Here is an 18,077-nt window from a genome sequence, read left to right as displayed (position 1 = left end):
ACACACACACACACACACACACACACACACACACACACGGCAACTGCTCCGAGCCTCTGCTGCCAGACTGTGGCCGTCAGTAGGACATCCACTGAGGGCTCCTGGACTGTGAGAGGGGCAGGCTGGGCTGAGGGAACCCCACCCCCCAGTGCACGAATTTCATGCACCAGGCCTCTAGTAATAAGAAGATGGTATGTAAGAGGATTTTTAGAATTATTCTCCTTATGAATATGTTGAATCTATAATAAATTTAAGATAGGAGTAGAGCTAGCAATATCCTGGGCATTTAGCCATAATCTTGACTAATCTCTTTAGAATATGGCAATAAAAGCAGACTAACATCTTACAAAGTGGTTATGATGGGGACATTTCACAAATTAGGAGTGGTATGGCCAGAAAAAGTTGCTGCTCTGTCCTTTCAAGTCAGAAGCAAGGATAATCACAGAGATAATTATCTTAGCTTTCCAATGATAAGCAAGGCATCCTGTAATCATTCTATCACTGATTGACTTTCACTGGTATTGATTTTAAAATACTTTTTTTTAAATATAGAAACTAGAAGTGACTTTCAAAGATAATAAGATCTCTTGGAAATATGACATTACCCCAATGACTTCAATAAAAAGAGTATTAAAAGTCTAAACAAAGACATTGTTCCTACTGACAAATTAAATGACACAGAAATATAGAATTATATAGTTTGAAGATATCTTAGAGAAATGATGAATAACCCTTTATTTTTATAGACATGAAACCTAAAGTTCAATAATGAGACACTTGCCCAAGATTCAACTACTTTTTTTTTATCTTTTTAAAAATATATTTTATTGATTTTTTACAGAGAGGAAGGGAGAGGGATAGAGAGTTAGAAACATCAATGAGAGAGAAACATTGATCAGCTGCCTCCTGCACACTCCCTACTGGGTATGTGCCCGCAACCAAGGTACATGCCCTTGACCAGAATCGAACCTGGGACCCTTGAGTCCGCAGGCCGACGCTCTATCCACTGAGCCAAACCGGTTAGGGCTCAACTACTTTTTAAGGTACTTAATCTAAAAATGTTACTGTCTAAATATCTTTAATACCAGCTAGTCTAGTGGTAAGAGCAGGTAAGTTTAGCTTAATGAATTTATAATCAAATGAAAAATCACATTTTAATTCAGGCAATCAAAATAAAATTTATTGAGATTATTTTTCAGATTCATTTATTTATGCTTTCTTTTAAAAATTTGTGCTCTTACAAATTATATAAAAAATAACACATTTTTACTAAAATTTTCTAATTCTTAAATTGGTACTATGTCAGTGGATTTTTAGAGCAGGGACAGGCAATCCGTGTCTGCATTTGTAAATAAAATTTTATTGGAACACACCCATGCCTGTTTTTTTCATGCACTGTCTATGGCTGTTTTTGCGCTGTAAAGGCAGTGTTAAGCAGTTGTGACTGAAACTGTATATACCACAAGGCTAAAATGTGTACTATCTGATCGCTTTAGAAAAGTTTGTAGATCCCTGTCTTAGGACTTGTTTTCAAATGGCCATCTTTGTATCATTCATGGTTATTTCATGAGTATAAATTAATGTACCTTAATTATTCTAAAACTTTCATTATTAAATGAATATGACATGAATATAAGTATCTAGTAATAAAAATAGGCAAGCTTTTCTAGTCATAGAGAAGATTCCAATCACCTATAGACTTTTTAATATTGATTTACTTATATTTCTCATATAGAGAAAAAATCCTGCAGGCAGCTCTTGAAATGGAAACAATGGATGTTACTATAAAACATGGATGTTGCAGAAATTACCTATGCCCCAACGATCTTCAAACTGTCATTGCACATTTGAAATAGTAATAAAAATATTTTAGAAATCACCTTCCCTAAAATATGCTTTAGTTTATGTCATAGCTCCCTATGGGCCACACATCTATCTAGTTGAGAAACAATAGAATAAAATCCTTTGTTATTCAGAGGATGTAAGTTTGAAAATTAATGATTTATACTCCAATTCATGAATATTCTTATAGATCTCCTACTATGAGGCACGCTCCAGCTAACCATTGGGGCTACAAAAAGGATTAGACATTGACTTTGCTTTTGCAGCATTGGCAATTGTTTTGTACTTTGCACTTCCTAAACACTTCTAAGGCATTATCTGGCACAGTTAGCTCACAGAAGCTGCAGCTCAAATGCACCGCAGTGGAATTCTTCTGTAATGAATTCATATTTGTAGGATGAGTTGGATGCCAATATTTTCTAGTAAACCAGGTGTTGCTTTTACCACAAGATTATTTCTTGGCACCAAAACACATAAAATCTTAGCTTCTTGAATAATTAAAAATATCGATAGCCCTCCATTTTAGAGCTTGGAATAAGGTGGGAATCTGTTTTCTTTTTCTCTGAGCTTTACTATCAAGAAACGGCAGAGGAGAAGACTTGATGTCTTTCCAAAATGTCAAATGGCATTTCAAGGTCAAGTAAGACTGTTTTCACCAAAGAAACCAAGCCTGTGTGTAACATCACAAAGAACTACCAAGTAAAACCATGGGCTGCTTGATATGGATGGGATCTTACAAATCATTTTACAGCTTATGAGGAATATGTCAACTGAGGTGAGATCAGAGACAATTCCACGGTATTTAGGGAAAGATGAGGGGCAATATACTCCTTGGCCCATGCCTCAGATTCAATCACTTAAATTTATACTTAACATCATTTACATATGAATTTATGTACTCACTAAAAGAGCTGTTGATATAATTGAAAAAAAATGATATACATATTTTTTATACTTACATTCAACTGCAAGACCACACTAACCATGTGGTGTAATTAATTGGTATTTTCAAAAGTAAATCTCACCATTATCTTGTGAATATTACCCTATATATCATTTAATGGTAAATGAGTTAATAAGTTACACAGGAACATATTAAACATAAATGTGTGATCTTGATTTGGCATGTCATTATTTTTTAAATATATTTTTATTGATTTCACAGAGGAAGGGAGAGGGAGCGAGAGATTGAAACATCCATGATGAGAGAGAATCATTGATTGGCTGCCTCCTGCATGCCCCACACTGGGGATTGAGCCAGCAACCCGGCATGTGCCCTGACCAGGAATTGAACTGTGACCTCCTGGTTCTTAAGTCAATGCTCAACCACTGAGCCACGCCAGCTGGGCTCATTATTTTCTTTTAATACTAACAATGTAAAAGTAGTCTTGGGTTACCTAAGTGTTGAGAAGCCATAGGGAATTGACATGCTAAGGTGACATGGCCATCAAGGAATGCTGCTGAACCTGAAGCCCCAGATTCAGATCTAATCTAGCGTATAGTTTGCACAAGTATACAGATTGGTTAGGGCCCCAATGAAACCATATTCTGATTAAAGTTAGATATCTTTAATTTATGTCATAGCTCCTAAGTCTAAAAGACTATATCTATACCTAAACATCCTTCCATTACAATATACTGCACATAGCAGGTTTATATGAAATTTATGTTTTTCTCATTCTCATTGTAATATACTTTCCCAAAAATTTGAATTGAGAGAAAATTAAGAATATATTACTTAACCTCAGAAGAAACGATAGTCAGTGGCAAATTATTTAAATCACAGCGATTTAACCCACAGCTTCAGTTTTGACAAATCCTATATAATAGAAGGGTAATATGCAAATCAACTGAACAGCAGAATGATTGGTCGCTATGATGCGCACTGACCACCAGGGGGCAAACGCTCAACGCAGGAGCTGCCCCCTGGTGGTCAGTGCTCCCACAGGGAGCACAGGCTGATGGCTGGTGAGCACAGCGGTGGTGGCGGCAGTGCTAAGGATGTCCCACTGTGGCTTAGGCCCGCTCCCCGCCATCAGTCAGACATCCCCTAAGGGCTTCCGGACTGCTAAAGGGCACAGGCCAGGCTGAGGGGACCCTCCCCACACACCGAGTGACAAATGTGCACCGGGCCTCTAGCGAGAAATAAAAGAACACAATTAGGTGTGTACTATGTACCACTCCAAGTGGAGAGCTATTATTATTAACTGAAATCAGGTCAACTTAAGCCTCAAACCCACTTGAAATGCTGTTCTTGTAGAGGAACCAACCAGAAAAGCTACACTTTGATTGTAAGCATGAACAGCGAGTGCGAGACCTTTCTTTTGTTCATTTGGATAATTACTTTCATTTTCACTGTCATATTGATAATATAGACCTAGGCCACACTCTCAAAGATAGAAAATGAGGAAAATACTTCTAGCATACATACATCAAATATATATCCCATTAGGAAATGGGAAATTTTATAGAGGAGGAAACTCAAATGACCAAAATCATGAAAAACTCACTACTACTCAATAAAATACAAATTAAAAGAAGATTTCATTCACATTATTTTTTTATCACACTAAGAATTGGCAATGATACAGGGAAACAGAAGCTCTTATACAGCGCTTCATGTATAAATCAGAAGAACTACTTTGGAGAACAATTTGGAAATATATAAGAAAGTAAATAATGTGCAAGTGTTATTGTTTCATGCTTCCACTGTTATAAACCCTAGTGAAACATTTATTCTTGAGCAGAAAAGAATGTATGTACATAAATGTTACAGTATGACTCGTCATTGCCACAGCAAGATCTAAGTTACAAACCACAGTAGGTTGATTAATAAAAAATGAGGAATATTCATTCAATGGTCTACTACAGAGCAGTTAAAATGGATAAACTTGAGCTATTGGTACCAAACTTGATAAATATCAAGACATAATGATGAACAACAACAACAAAAAAAAAAACCTGACAAGTTTCAGAAGAATAGGTGAACATAACACAGTTATGTAAAATTTAAAATATGTAAAATTATGCTATACCTTTTTATAGATACATACTGTGCTGCACCAGCATGGCCAAGGGTGAACCTGAGTGGGGGCGGCTGAAAAGCTTAGAAAAGACAGACAAGAGAATGAAAGCTGGGTCTTGGTAGGACGCTGCTTCTCTGAGAGACAGCGACCACGCCCACAGCCGTGTCTTTATTTTATAGCAGATGCCACCAGGCAAAGTAGGGGAGTGATTTAGATGTTTACAACATTCTCATGTGTTTCAATCCTACTCAACTACATGCACCTGAACTCTATCACTCAGGCACATGGGGCCATGCGTTCGGACCATAGGTTCAAGCTCACAACTACAGCTGTTGGCTATAATTGTGCTGGGAGGGCTCTGCCCTCCAAGCTGGGACTTGCACGTGGCAATGAGAGGACTGTGCCCTCTCATTAGTCCAAGGCTTGAACCTGTCCAAAACACTGTAGCTGCTCCCCACAACATACTAGTACCAGTATAAAGGAAGTTAAAATTGTTAACCATGTATAAAAATAAACATCAAATTTAAAATAGCAGTTACTTCTGTGGTGAAAGTAGGGAAAGAGAAAAGAAAGGATACACAAACATAGAATTTATCTAATGTCTTGTTTTCTTTTTATTTAAAGCAAATAAAGCAACACATTAAGGTCTTATAAAGTTGAATGAAAGATGGAGCCATAAATGTTCACAGAATATCACTGTTTTTCAAAATGTGGTGTGATAACCAAATTGTGGGTATGAAATCACTTAAAAAACTTATAACCAATGCTCTGTTTGGTTTGGCTCAGTGGATAGAGCATTGGTCTGTGGACTGCAGGGTTCCAGGTTCAATTCCTGGTCAGGGCACATGCCTAGGTTGAGGGTTCGATCCCCAGTAGGGAGTGTGCAGGAGGTAGCCGATCGATGATTCTCTCATCATTGATGTTTCTATCTCTCTCTCTCCCTCTCCCTTCCTCTCTGAAATCAATAAAAATATATTTAAAAAAACAACTTGTAACTAATATTTTTAAAAGAATAGAATATAGTAGAACAGAATAAAAATAGTGTAAATGCAGTACATCTAATCAGTGTTTTGTAGATAGTTTGCTTCAGCTATCTGCATAATGTGCATATTTATGTATGTCCATGAACATGATATAAAATTTTTTCTTACTCTGCATTATGAGTAAAAAATGTTTTGAAGGCACAACATATTATTATGTACCATTTTATCTGATTGAAGTATTTCACATTTTTCAAATTAAGAAGGAGCTCATTAATTGAAAATATTGGGAAACGTTACATTAGATTTTTTAGACAACTATAACTTTAAAATCACAGAATTAGGTCTGTGCAATCACTTACATTGTTAATTATATATTTTAAATACAGATATCTCAAAATGATACTAGTAGATGAGGCAGTGAATATGGAATTTGAACTCAGAATTTCTTACAATTTAATGCTTATTTTCCTAAGCCAAATTACTTTTTATATCAGTGCATTTTTTCTAAGCAAATCTTAAATTCCATTCAAACATATTTATTTTGCTGCATTTGAATTAAGGCTTAATATATACCATTTCTAAAAGTTAATCATCATTTAGATTTATTGGAGATGTAACTTTGAATATGCAATGAGAAATACTGACATAATGATTAACTATCTGAAAGTAGATTAACAGAATAAATGAAAAAGCAGACCACTGATTTTTGACCTTTAATTTATTTTTTTCTTTTCTTTTCTACTAGGATAGCATTTTAAAGTTTACACAATAGTCAATATGCTTGGCCTCTAATACACACAAATTATTTAGCTCATATATTTATCATTTGTATCAGAACTTGATAAAAATTACATCAAAAATGAAGCTTTTATCCTTTGGAAACACTTCAGAAAATATACTTATGATTTCAAAACTGTGCTTATGTTTCTTTAATTCAGGAAGTATTAACAAAAAACAGCTTATACACATTTCCATTTTAAATTTTGTTAGTTTCATTGATACCAGATGTAAATTATTAAAATTGGAAGGTATTGAATGAAATCAAGAAAGCTACAGGCTATAGTGGCATTAATTAGCATATCCTTGACATCTGAAGTTACCTATCTATATATTCCAATAAGCCCTATAATGTACAGTTACCCAATTTTAAAATGATTTTGTAGTAACAGAATGCGTTCATAGCTGAATTTATGCATTTGGCACTCAAAAGATGCAGATGGGCCATAATTCATGGGGTCTATATATCTTCCAGGTTTGTTTGTTTGCTTTATTTATGTCTGCTGCTTTCAAAAAGGATTTTGAGGTAGATTGTAATAAAAAGCCCAAGCAATAGACTGTTAAAATGAAGATAAATTACCAAAAGCATCATAGCAAGGAGTATAAGGAATGGTTATTGCCCTAGCTGGTTTGGCTCAGTGGATAGAGCTTGCATACTAAAGGGCCCGTGTTCGATTCCAGTCAAGGGCATATGCCCAGGTTGTGGGCTTGATCCCCAGTAGGGGGCATGCAGGAGGCAGCCAATCAATGATTCTCTTTCATTATTGATGTTTCTATCTCACTCTCCCTCTCCCTTCCTCTCTGACTAAAAAAAATAAAAAAGAAATGGTTATTGGGAGTAGGTTGAAGAACATATAATTATACAAGAAATACTAGCTAAGAATCATTGTTTTAATTATATTCTAAATTTACCATGTACTTCCTGGAAGTCAAGACAAATTTTTAAAAATCAGGATGAGTTCTATAGCTCTAGTAGTATATTAGCTCAGAAGCATAGACAAATCCAAGTTCTAAATCTAAGGGGCAAATATATATATTTTTAAATCATGACTTTTTTCCAGAAGAAATACTCAACAACATAATGAATCATATTTTGAATATAAAATAGGGTTTTAGAAAACTCATTGAAACATTCTTCTATTGATCATTTTGTATGTCAAACAGTGATTAAAAGCTAAAGGTGATTCTGTTTACCAAAGCTCAACAGGCAGGATAGTACAGATCTATAAAGATTCCATTAGCAATAATTTATGTTTGGCAGCTAATGTACTTGAGAAAAAAATAGTTTCAAACAACCTTGGTAGATAAAAGGGGCTGGATTATATGAGAAGATGTCTACTTCAGATTAGAATAATGTCTTTTTACAAAAAATCTTTATTGTTGAAAGTATGTCCATATTGAATACCTAGTGTGGTAAACTGAATAATGTCCACCAAAGATATCCAAGTCTTAATCCCTGGAACTTGTCCCTAAATTTAATCGCAAAACTCCTTCTAAGAGGGAGGCAATGTCCTGGCAGGGTGTCTCCGTTGGTTGGATTGTCATCCTATACTCCAAAGCATTTTGGATTTGATTCCCATTCAGGACACTTACCTAGGTTTCAGGTTCCATCCGTGGTTGGGAGGCATATGGGAAGCAACCAATCGATGTTTCTCTCTCACATCAATGTCTCGCTCTCTTCCTTTTGCTTTAAATCCATAAAAACATATTGTTGGGTGAGGATTAAAAAAAGAGGGAGGCAGAGAGAAATTTGACTGCAAAAACAGAAGTCAATGGATATACTGAAGCAAGATGCTATGTTACTTGTTTTGAAGATGGAAGGAGCTAAAGAATACAAGGAATGCAGCTCTAGAAGTTAGAAAAGGTAAGGAAACTGATTCTTCCCTAGAAGTTCCAGAGGAAGGATAGCATGCTGACACCTTGATTTTTGTCCAGTGAAACATTTTGGATTTCTGACCTCCTGAACTGAAAGAGAATAAATGTATGACCAATTTTGTGGTAATTTGTTACAGAAACCACAAGAAACTAATCAACCTAGAATTACGTAAACATGTTATCTTTACCAAAAGTAAAATATTTTAAAGTGTCATATGCCATAGGATATTTACTTAGTGCTATGGTCTGAATGTTTGTTCCCGTGCACCCTGTCAAATTCAGATGTTAAAATAATAATGCCTAAATATGATAGTTTTAGGAGATGAGACATTTAAGAGTTCATTTGGTCATGAGGGTAGAACCTTCATAAATGAGATTAATTCCTTTGTAAAAGAGGCCCAGAGAATTTCCTAATCCACTTTACTATGTGGGGACACAACAAGTGGTATGTGACATGGAAGGGGGCCCTCACCCAACCATGCTGGCACCCCTAATCTAGGACTACTAGCTTCCAGAACTGTGAGAAATAGAATTTTGTTTTTTATAAGCCATTCATTCTACTGATGATTGCTGGGAGGAGGCAGGGGGCAGGAGGAGAAGAAAGGACACAAGGAAATCAATTGCTGATTGCTGGGGGAAGGCGATAGAGGGGCTGAAATTTAAAGGCTAATCAGCATTTTCTAAATATAATATTAAAATCCTAAGAGAGTAATTTTAGGGCTAGTTATGAGTTCTGTTGGCCCCTCTTGTTATATTTTAGATAACATTTAAAGTGTTATTTTATTGTATTTTTTTCATAAATGACTGGCTGTAGAATATAAGACCTAGGGGAAAATAGGTCTTCTTGCTCCTCTCTTGCTTGAAGGATTAGACTTTATTTGTAATTTGCATAATCTGTGGTTTACAGTGCAGCTAAACCAACAACAGGCAACACCATCCTTTTTTTAATATTTATTTTATTGATTTCAGAGAGAAAGAGAGAGGGAGAAAGAGATAGAAACATCAACGATGAGAGAGACTCATTGATCGGCTGCCTCCTGCATGCCCCACACTGGGTATCCAACTGGCAACCTGGGAATATACTCTGAGAATTGAACCATGACCTCCAGTTTCACAGGTCAATGCTCAACCACTGAGCCATGCTGGCCAGGCAGGCAACACCATTCTTATTTGAAAGCTAGGTTCCTTTACTCAAACCTCAATGTTAGGAGAAGTAAAATAGGCAAGATATGACAATTCTTCAACTAAAAATGCTGTATTAGTGGGGACCCAGGGGTAAAGTAGACTACCTGGAATATTCTTCCTTAAATTCCTGATGCAAACAACTGTAGGAACTCTAAAGAAACAAACACAGTAGTGTAGAATCATAGAACATACTGGACCATTTTTCAAGAGGCTGAAGCAATGTTGTCCAGTTCAGATATGTGAGCTTTAGCTAAAAAAATAAAATAAATTCATGGCGCCAGCAGAATGAATCCAGGAAGTCTGATGTATCAGACCTCTAGTCAAAGTTTAATTGGTGGCTGGCTTTGAATTGCAAGAATTCAAGATGTCCATATGGGTTTCAGTAGCTGGCTAATTCATAATAACCAATGGCTCCTGACCTAAATGAACTGCCCCATTGACTGCCATCATTAGGGACCTTGCTTCTTCTGTGTTCCCAGAAGTCTGCATCTAGCCCTGCACATTTTTCATATTGTACTAAAGTTAATCATATCTCTGTCTCCTCCACATGCATCTTGGTTTATTTATTTTTCTATCTGTAGTGCACACACAGTGCCTAATATTTAGAACTAGAGGCCTGATGCACAAAATTTGTGTACTGCGGGGGGGGGGGGGGGGGAGCCCCCCCCCCCCCCCGGCCCTGTCGCAGTCCGGGAGCCCTCGGGGGATGTCTGACTGATAGCTTAGGCCCACTACCCGCTAAGCTGCAATCAGATATCCTTAGGGTTTCCACGGAGGCAGGAGAAGCTCCCGCCACCACTGCTGCACTCGCCAGCCATGAGCACAGCTTCTGGCTCAGCAGTGCTCCCCCTGTGGAGCGCATTGACCACCAGGGGGCAGCTCCTGTGCTGAAGGTCTGCCCTCTTGTGGTCAGTGTGTGTCATAGCGACTGGTTGTTCTGCTGTTCAGTCGATTTGCATATTAGCCTTTTATTATATAGGATAAGATGAATAAATGTTTGCTCTATGAAAGAATGGAAGGAAAAACTGAATAAGTCTTCTTAAGAAACCATTATCCAGAAACTTTAAATCCTAGGAATCTTTAGGCTGAATACAGGGATCAGGTTGTCACTGATCAATCTTGGCATCACTAAAAGAGTGACAATCAGATACTAAGTGACAATCAGATACTGCTACGTGCTCCTATATGCCCTATGGCAGCTCTCCTACTTCTTTGGAATTGCTGGACTAGAAGCTCTCTGAGGACAGGGACTTGTTCCTACTCATTTCTGTATTAAGAAAATACAGAATAGTGCCTGATATATAGGTGCTCGATAGATAGTTATCCAATAAATGAGTAAGATTAGAGGACAGAGTAGAGAAGGGAGAGACATATGATAGAGAAATCAGAAAAGAAGCTCTTATAACAGTTCAGGTATAAGTGACTAAAGCCATGAGTCTCTAATCATTTCAATGACTTTCCACCTAATATCTGGTTTAGACATTGCCTTCCTCAACATAGTTCCCCAGCATTGCTTCCTGTGCACACCTGGCAGGGACTCCGGAGTGCATTTTCCTACTGCACATCCACAATATTCATAAGAAAATATTTCCTTTGTTTGCTCAAAAAAAAAACAATCAACTTAAATAATAGTTATAATCTATTCTTTAGCTTTTTTCTTTCTTATAATAACCATTTTTTTTTGCCATGCAGACTTCATTCCTTGTTCAGAAGAATACCAGATATTTGTTCGGGCAGCTTCCAAAGGAAAGAATGCACTTTTTTGTTCCTTTTCTAGTTGCATGAAAAACCTTTACCATACACTAATATTAATTCCATGTGTAAACAAAAGAAGGTGAGTTTATTTTGGTTGATGTTTTTTTACTAAAGAAAGAAAATATGACTCAATGCCTCTCTCTAACTCAGTCAATTAGTATTTCCTATTCAGAATCTGCAGAAGAATTTTAAGTGAGTTAAATAGCTTCCAGGATTTTATTCAGTTTAAACTCTAAAGGCCATAAAACAGAAATCATTTTAGATAGTGAGTTTTTAAATAGTCAAAACTATTTTTCATATTCTTGAACTCTCAATTGGGAGACAGATATTACCTTGACAATGTGGCAGTTTGCCTAATGATTAGAAATTTGAGCAAATAAGGCAAGTAGACAATTGGTACTGTGTGTGTGTGTCTTTGTCAGCTGGTATAATTATTGAGGTGAGTTAAATTTCTCAGAAGTCCCTTCCCTTGGGCTCAATTTTTATATAGCAGATGCCAATGAGAGTTTGATAACACAGTACTCTATTTAAAAAATTCAATATATCCTGTCACATTCTACCACACCCAAAGTTGCATTGACCCAAGTCCATTATCTCTTTCAGTTCTATCATTTATGTCAATCTTTTTTTTTTTTGCAAGCATTTGTTAGCAATGTATGTATGGCCCTTTTTATTACCCTCCTAGCAGATAGTTCACAGTAAGAGTTTTTATTCCCCTTTCTGTTACAAATAAAAACATTATGCCCAGCTGGTGTGGCTCAGTGATTGAGAATCAACCTGTGAACCTGGAGGTCAGGGGTGGGTTCCCAGTCAGGGCACATGCCCAGGTTGTGGGCTCCATCCCCAGTGTGGGTGAGCAGGAGGTAGCCGATAAGTGATTCTCTCTCATCATTGATGTTTCTATCTCTCTCTCTCTCCCTTCCTCTCTGAAATCCATAAAAATATATTAAAAAAACAAATAAGGACATTATTAAACAGTTGGGGATGGAGAAATGGGAGAGAGAATAGGTACTGGATTTTTAAAACAGTGTGAGACAAGGAGCCAAACAGCCCTGCAGAAGAAATGTTGAGGGATTGAAGTCCTCAGAGGTAGAGCACGTAGGTGCAGCTGAACATTTTGGTCTGATCCTATAGAGTGGTCACTTGCCACATGTGGTTATTGAGTACATGAAATGTGGCTGGATGTGGAAGACAGTACAAAAATACTGTAAAATATCTCAACAATAAATTTTTATAATAATTACATGTTGAAATGAAAATATTTTAGAAACATTTGGTTACACAAAATATATTACAATTAACTTCACCTTTTTTAACTTTTATTTTAATGTAACTACTATATTTTAAATCACATATTGTGGTTGGCATTATATTTCTTTTTTATTAAATTTATTGGGGTGACATTGGCTAATAAGATTATATAAGTTTCAAGTGTACATGTCTAGGATGTGTGATCTGTATATTGCATTGTGTGCCCATCAACCAATGTCAGATCATCTTCCATCATCTTATATTTGACTCCCTTTACCCTATACTACCCCCACCTCCCTTCCCTCTGGTAACCACCATACTGTTGTCTGTGTCTATGAGTTTCAGTTTTATATCCCACATATGAGTAAAATCATATGGTTTTTAGCTCTTTCTAACTGACTTATTTCACTTAGCACAGTGATCTCAAGGTCCATCCATGTTGTTGCAAATAGCAGTATTTCATCTTTTCTTATGTCTGAGTAGTACTCCATTGTATATATGTATCATATTTTTAAATCCAATCCTCTTTTAAGGATACTTTGTTTCCATGCCTTGGCCACCATGAATAATGCTGCAGTGAACATAGGGGTGCATATATCTTTGCCAATACGTGTTTTTGAGGTTTTTATGGGTATATACCCAGCAGAGGGATTGCTGGGTCATATGTTAACACTATTATTAATTTTTGAGGAGCCTTCATCTTGGTTTACATAGTGGCTATACCAGTATGCATAATATTTCAATTTGATAGTATTTATTTAGAAGATCCACTTCAGAAGAAATGAGTAAAAGAAGTTTTAAGCCAGTTATCAAATAGTTTAAAGTATTCAAATTAACAGATGGCTATGGTGCATTTAAAAGCTGGTAAATTAAGAATATACATTCCCTGCAGGCAGAAATCATGTATGTCTTATTCATCTGCATATTCTCAGCACCTAGCACAGTTCTGGCATACATTAAATGCTCAGTAAATAATTGTGTGAATAATAAATAATGAGCAACTCAAATTAGAATTTTGCAATAATCACCAAGAAAATATTACATTTCGTGTCACCAAACACCTTTTAAAATTAGGTCCCTAAATATTTCCAATTCAAGAACAAATACTTAATTATTAATAATCATTATTGATGATGAGCACAATCAGATTAGGAACAAGTCTCAGTAACTTAGAGACACTCTTTTTAAACACATATTACAGAAGGGAAATGAATGGAGGAGTGACAGAGGCTGAGATCAGTGTTCTGGTTCCATTTTAGTGAAATCTGCTGCCATATAATGTAGGGATGGAACTAAGCATTGGTTAGGAGATAACTTAGAGAAATATGATGAAAAGTAACAAGTGCTTATTCCCATGAAAGACAATTATCCCTTCTCCTGTGCCCTTTTGTGGGTTTAATATACATTTTTTTAAAATAAAAAGGTCCTAAATCTGACATCCATAGATAGGCTTCAGGGACACATGAATCCTCCAAAACTGTGTGTATTTGTGCAAATGTATGTTTATGGGAGAGAATGCTTTGGCTGTCATTAGTATCTCAAAGGAGTCCCTTTACTAAAACATATTACCCAGCCACTGCTCTATTGCAAGATTGAATAGGATCAGGGTGATAGTAAAATAATGACATCTTGCATTTGTTTCAACATTAAGGAAAATAAGCCGTTGGCTGGAAAGCACTGGATCGTTTTCTGTGTTCCACACATTACCCAAGAGGTTTGGTTTTCAAGAATTTCCCTAGAGATCCAGATGGCCCAGTCAGCACTTTAAAACACTGTAAAATAGTCTTAAAAAGACAAAACCAATTTAACAGTTATAAAAATGTTTGAATGGCAATCATTTTTTTGTCTACTGGAAATGTAGTCTTTTTGGAAGTAATTCTGGTCATGATGACAACTAATCTTAAAAGTAGGTCCCGAACATCTTTTAAGTTATTCCTCTGCCTCCACCTCCAACCATCCTAATAAAATCACTATCATTTTTCTTACTAGCATTAAGTTTCCTTGCTTTCTAAGTTAGACTGCTTCACTGTTGTCTCTGAAAATATTAAATACAGATAAATTGTATGATCTGATAAACTGATGACTGAGAGTATCATCGAGGACTAGGGTGGTCCAAAAAGGTGAAAGATGGGACTTGAGCCAAGACTCTCTCTCTCTCTCTCTCTCTCTCTCTCTCTCTCTCTCACACACACACACACACACACACACACACACACACACACAATTGGGGAAAACTAATATATGGAAGAATGACTCAAATAGACAATAGCTTGACTAATTACAAGGTGCAAAAATATTCATTTGTCCACTAAGGAAGAGTTTGTCTATGAGAGAGAGCTAGAAATAAAATTGGAGCAACAATTTGAAGAGGACACTCAATGTCACACTAAGATGTTTGGACTGCATTGTGCAGGCAATAGAGAATCCGTATCATTACTTTAATGTGCAAAATAGCTTGGGCCAGGACAAGATTGGATCCAGGGTGGACAGTTATGAGATTTCCATAATACCTCAGATTTGAAGGTAGAAAAAGATTGGAGAAGGATGTGGTAATGAAAATGAAAATGCACTACTTGCCTAGCCAGCTGGTGTTGCTCAGAGGTTGAGTATCGACCTATAAACTAGGAGGTCACTGTTTGATTCCTGGTCAGCACACAAACTGGAGTTGCAGGCTTGATCCTCAGTAGGAGGAGTGCAGGAGGCATCCAATCAATGATTCTCTCTCATCATTGATGTTTTTCTCTCTCCTCCTCTCCCTCTCCCTTCCTCTCTGTAATCAATAAAAATATATTTTAAAAAATGTACTAACTTGATGGGAGAAACCACACAAAGAGAGGCTGTTTTTTTCCATGTGCCTTTTTTGGTAGCAGAAGTGGGATTGCTTAAAAAGGTAGCTCTAACTTCAAACACTAATAAAGCTAATACACCATAGCATACCCTATTGCTAAATATTTATTCCTCCTCTTATTTTGAGAAGTTGACTTAAGATTATTTTTCTCTTCTCTAGCTGGTTTGGCTCAGTAGATAGAGCATTGGCCCTCGGACTGAAGAGTCTGGGGTTTGATTCTGGTCATGGGCAAGTACCTCAGTGGCAGGTGGGAGACAAGCAATCGATGTGGAACTCTCACATCAATGTTTCTCTCTCTCTGTCTCTCCTCGTTCTTTCCACTGTCTCTAAAAATCAATGGAAAAATATCCTAGGGTGAGGATTAGAAGAAAAGATTCTCTCATCCCTTGCTTTCTCTCTTCCTCCCTGTCTCCTTTCCTTTCTTCCTTCATTCAATTTTTTTTAAAGAAACTTCCTTTGATTGTGACAATAGCTATTCTATTTCTACAATGTAATAAGAATAATTTCATAGTACATGCATTTGGCTTAAACAATAGGTTTCCCTGATCTTTGTAAGTTCTGAGCCTAGCCCTTAGGAGACCTGGCAGCTTCCACCTTCACTATTTTGAAACCCAGCTGACATGCTACAAGGGAGTTTAGGCTATCCTGTTGAAGAGAGGGGCCACACGAAGGGGCCATAGAGGAAGAGACACCATGTGGAAAATTGGGTCATCTTAGATCACCTACCCCACACCAAGTAGATCAGAAAAACGACTCAGTCAATGAACAAAATTCTAAAATATTATAGATCTTCATTGTTTTAGCTACTATGTTTATATAGCAGCAAAAAAAAAAAGAAAAGAAAGATTGAGTTTGAGGTATCTCTGAGACAGTCCAGCAGATGCCCAGCTGTAAGTGGTCTATGAAGCTCATAGTGAAATTGGAGGCAGAGATTTTGAAAGTATTCATTCATAGATGATCAGTGAAGTCAAGAACATGTGTGAGATTATCTACAACAAGAATATAAAATGAGATAATGAAGAACTCTAGGCCATAGTTAAGATAAAGTCTCATATGGAAAGAACAGTAAGAGAAATATGCGTCAATAAAGAGATAGAAACAACTAGAATAATGGAAACACTGGAATTATGAAGGCCCAGATAAGTATCCCATGGAACAAGAAATACAGACCCCTGTGATGAATGTTGCCAAGACATGTGATGACAGGATACAGTTTATAAGCAAAATGAAAAATGCCTCCAAGGGCTTAACATCACTGATATCATCTGGAGAATTAATTTATTCAAGGAAGACATATTTGATGTCATGTCATTAACATATCTATGTTATACCCATTCCGTCTTCCTCAGAGTAAGTGCTTGCTCATATTTGATCTCGAACATAATCAAGAGAGAGCATGAACCAGAAGAGAGACTTACAGTTTCAACTTAATTGCAGGGGCATGATTAATGGGAAGATTGTCTATATATTGTGAGGCTCATTGTGATCTCTTTGCTGACTCCCAAACAGATCCCAGGAGACTGGAAAATTGTAATACTGGCTTATTTGGAATGACTCATGCCATATTAGCATGCATGTTACATGAAAGTGATAACGGAGTGGAATAACTAGGGTATTTGACTCTAAAAGTGGATCATATTACAACATTCTTTCATCCTAAATAATGAAATCAGTCTCACTAAAAATCATGTAATGATCAGTAAATCATTATTTACTGGATTTCTTTTGTTTTAAAGAAACTAAAGATATAATAATAAAAATAAAAAAGCAACTTCAACTTAAAGATATTTTTCATATTCAGTAACATATTTCATGTACCAAAGACTTATTCTTTCCAAACAAAAATATTACTTCCTGTAGTTCTCACTCTGCTTCACTGTTTTAAATTTTAAACACAAAACACAAAACTCTAAGGGATTATATACAATGCCAAAATTGAACTAAATCAAGTTCTATCTGTGCATTCTTATAACCATCATTTTTATAGCAAATCTCCTAATTAAATAAAAAATATCAATTACCATTGGGTTGAGGAACAAATTTTACCATTGTCAGTTCAGATAATTTCAAACTATTACGAATTTACTCTAGAAATAAATGCATTGTAGCCAAGTATGTGTAATTGAGATGTCTTTGAGTTAACTGCTATGTAGAATTAAATGTTTATTCAAGGATAAGTAATAAACATGTATAAATTTAAAACTTACATAAATATTAAACTCAATAGTAGCCACACAAATTGTTTAGAAATTATTGGTGAAAATAAATATTTCATCACAGACATTGTTTAGAATTGCTGGTATATGTGATAATAAAATGTAGACCAAATTCTAGTCAATTTTCTTATTGTTTCTAAGTTGTTCTACAGACACTTCACTCCCTTATTTTATACCCATTAGGAAGATGGAACACCATTACTTCCCACCCCAGGCATCTCTGATATGAATTTATTTAACTTTTTTTTCATTGTTAATCTTTCATTTTGACCCTGGAATCCCACCTTGCTATATATACATAATTTGGAGTGTAACCCAC

Source organism: Myotis brandtii, unplaced genomic scaffold, assembly GCF_000412655.1.
Source record: "Myotis brandtii unplaced genomic scaffold, ASM41265v1 scaffold548, whole genome shotgun sequence".
In the NCBI taxonomy this organism is placed as follows: domain Eukaryota; kingdom Metazoa; phylum Chordata; class Mammalia; order Chiroptera; family Vespertilionidae; genus Myotis; species Myotis brandtii.
Note: the sequence above shows the minus strand (reverse complement) of the source record.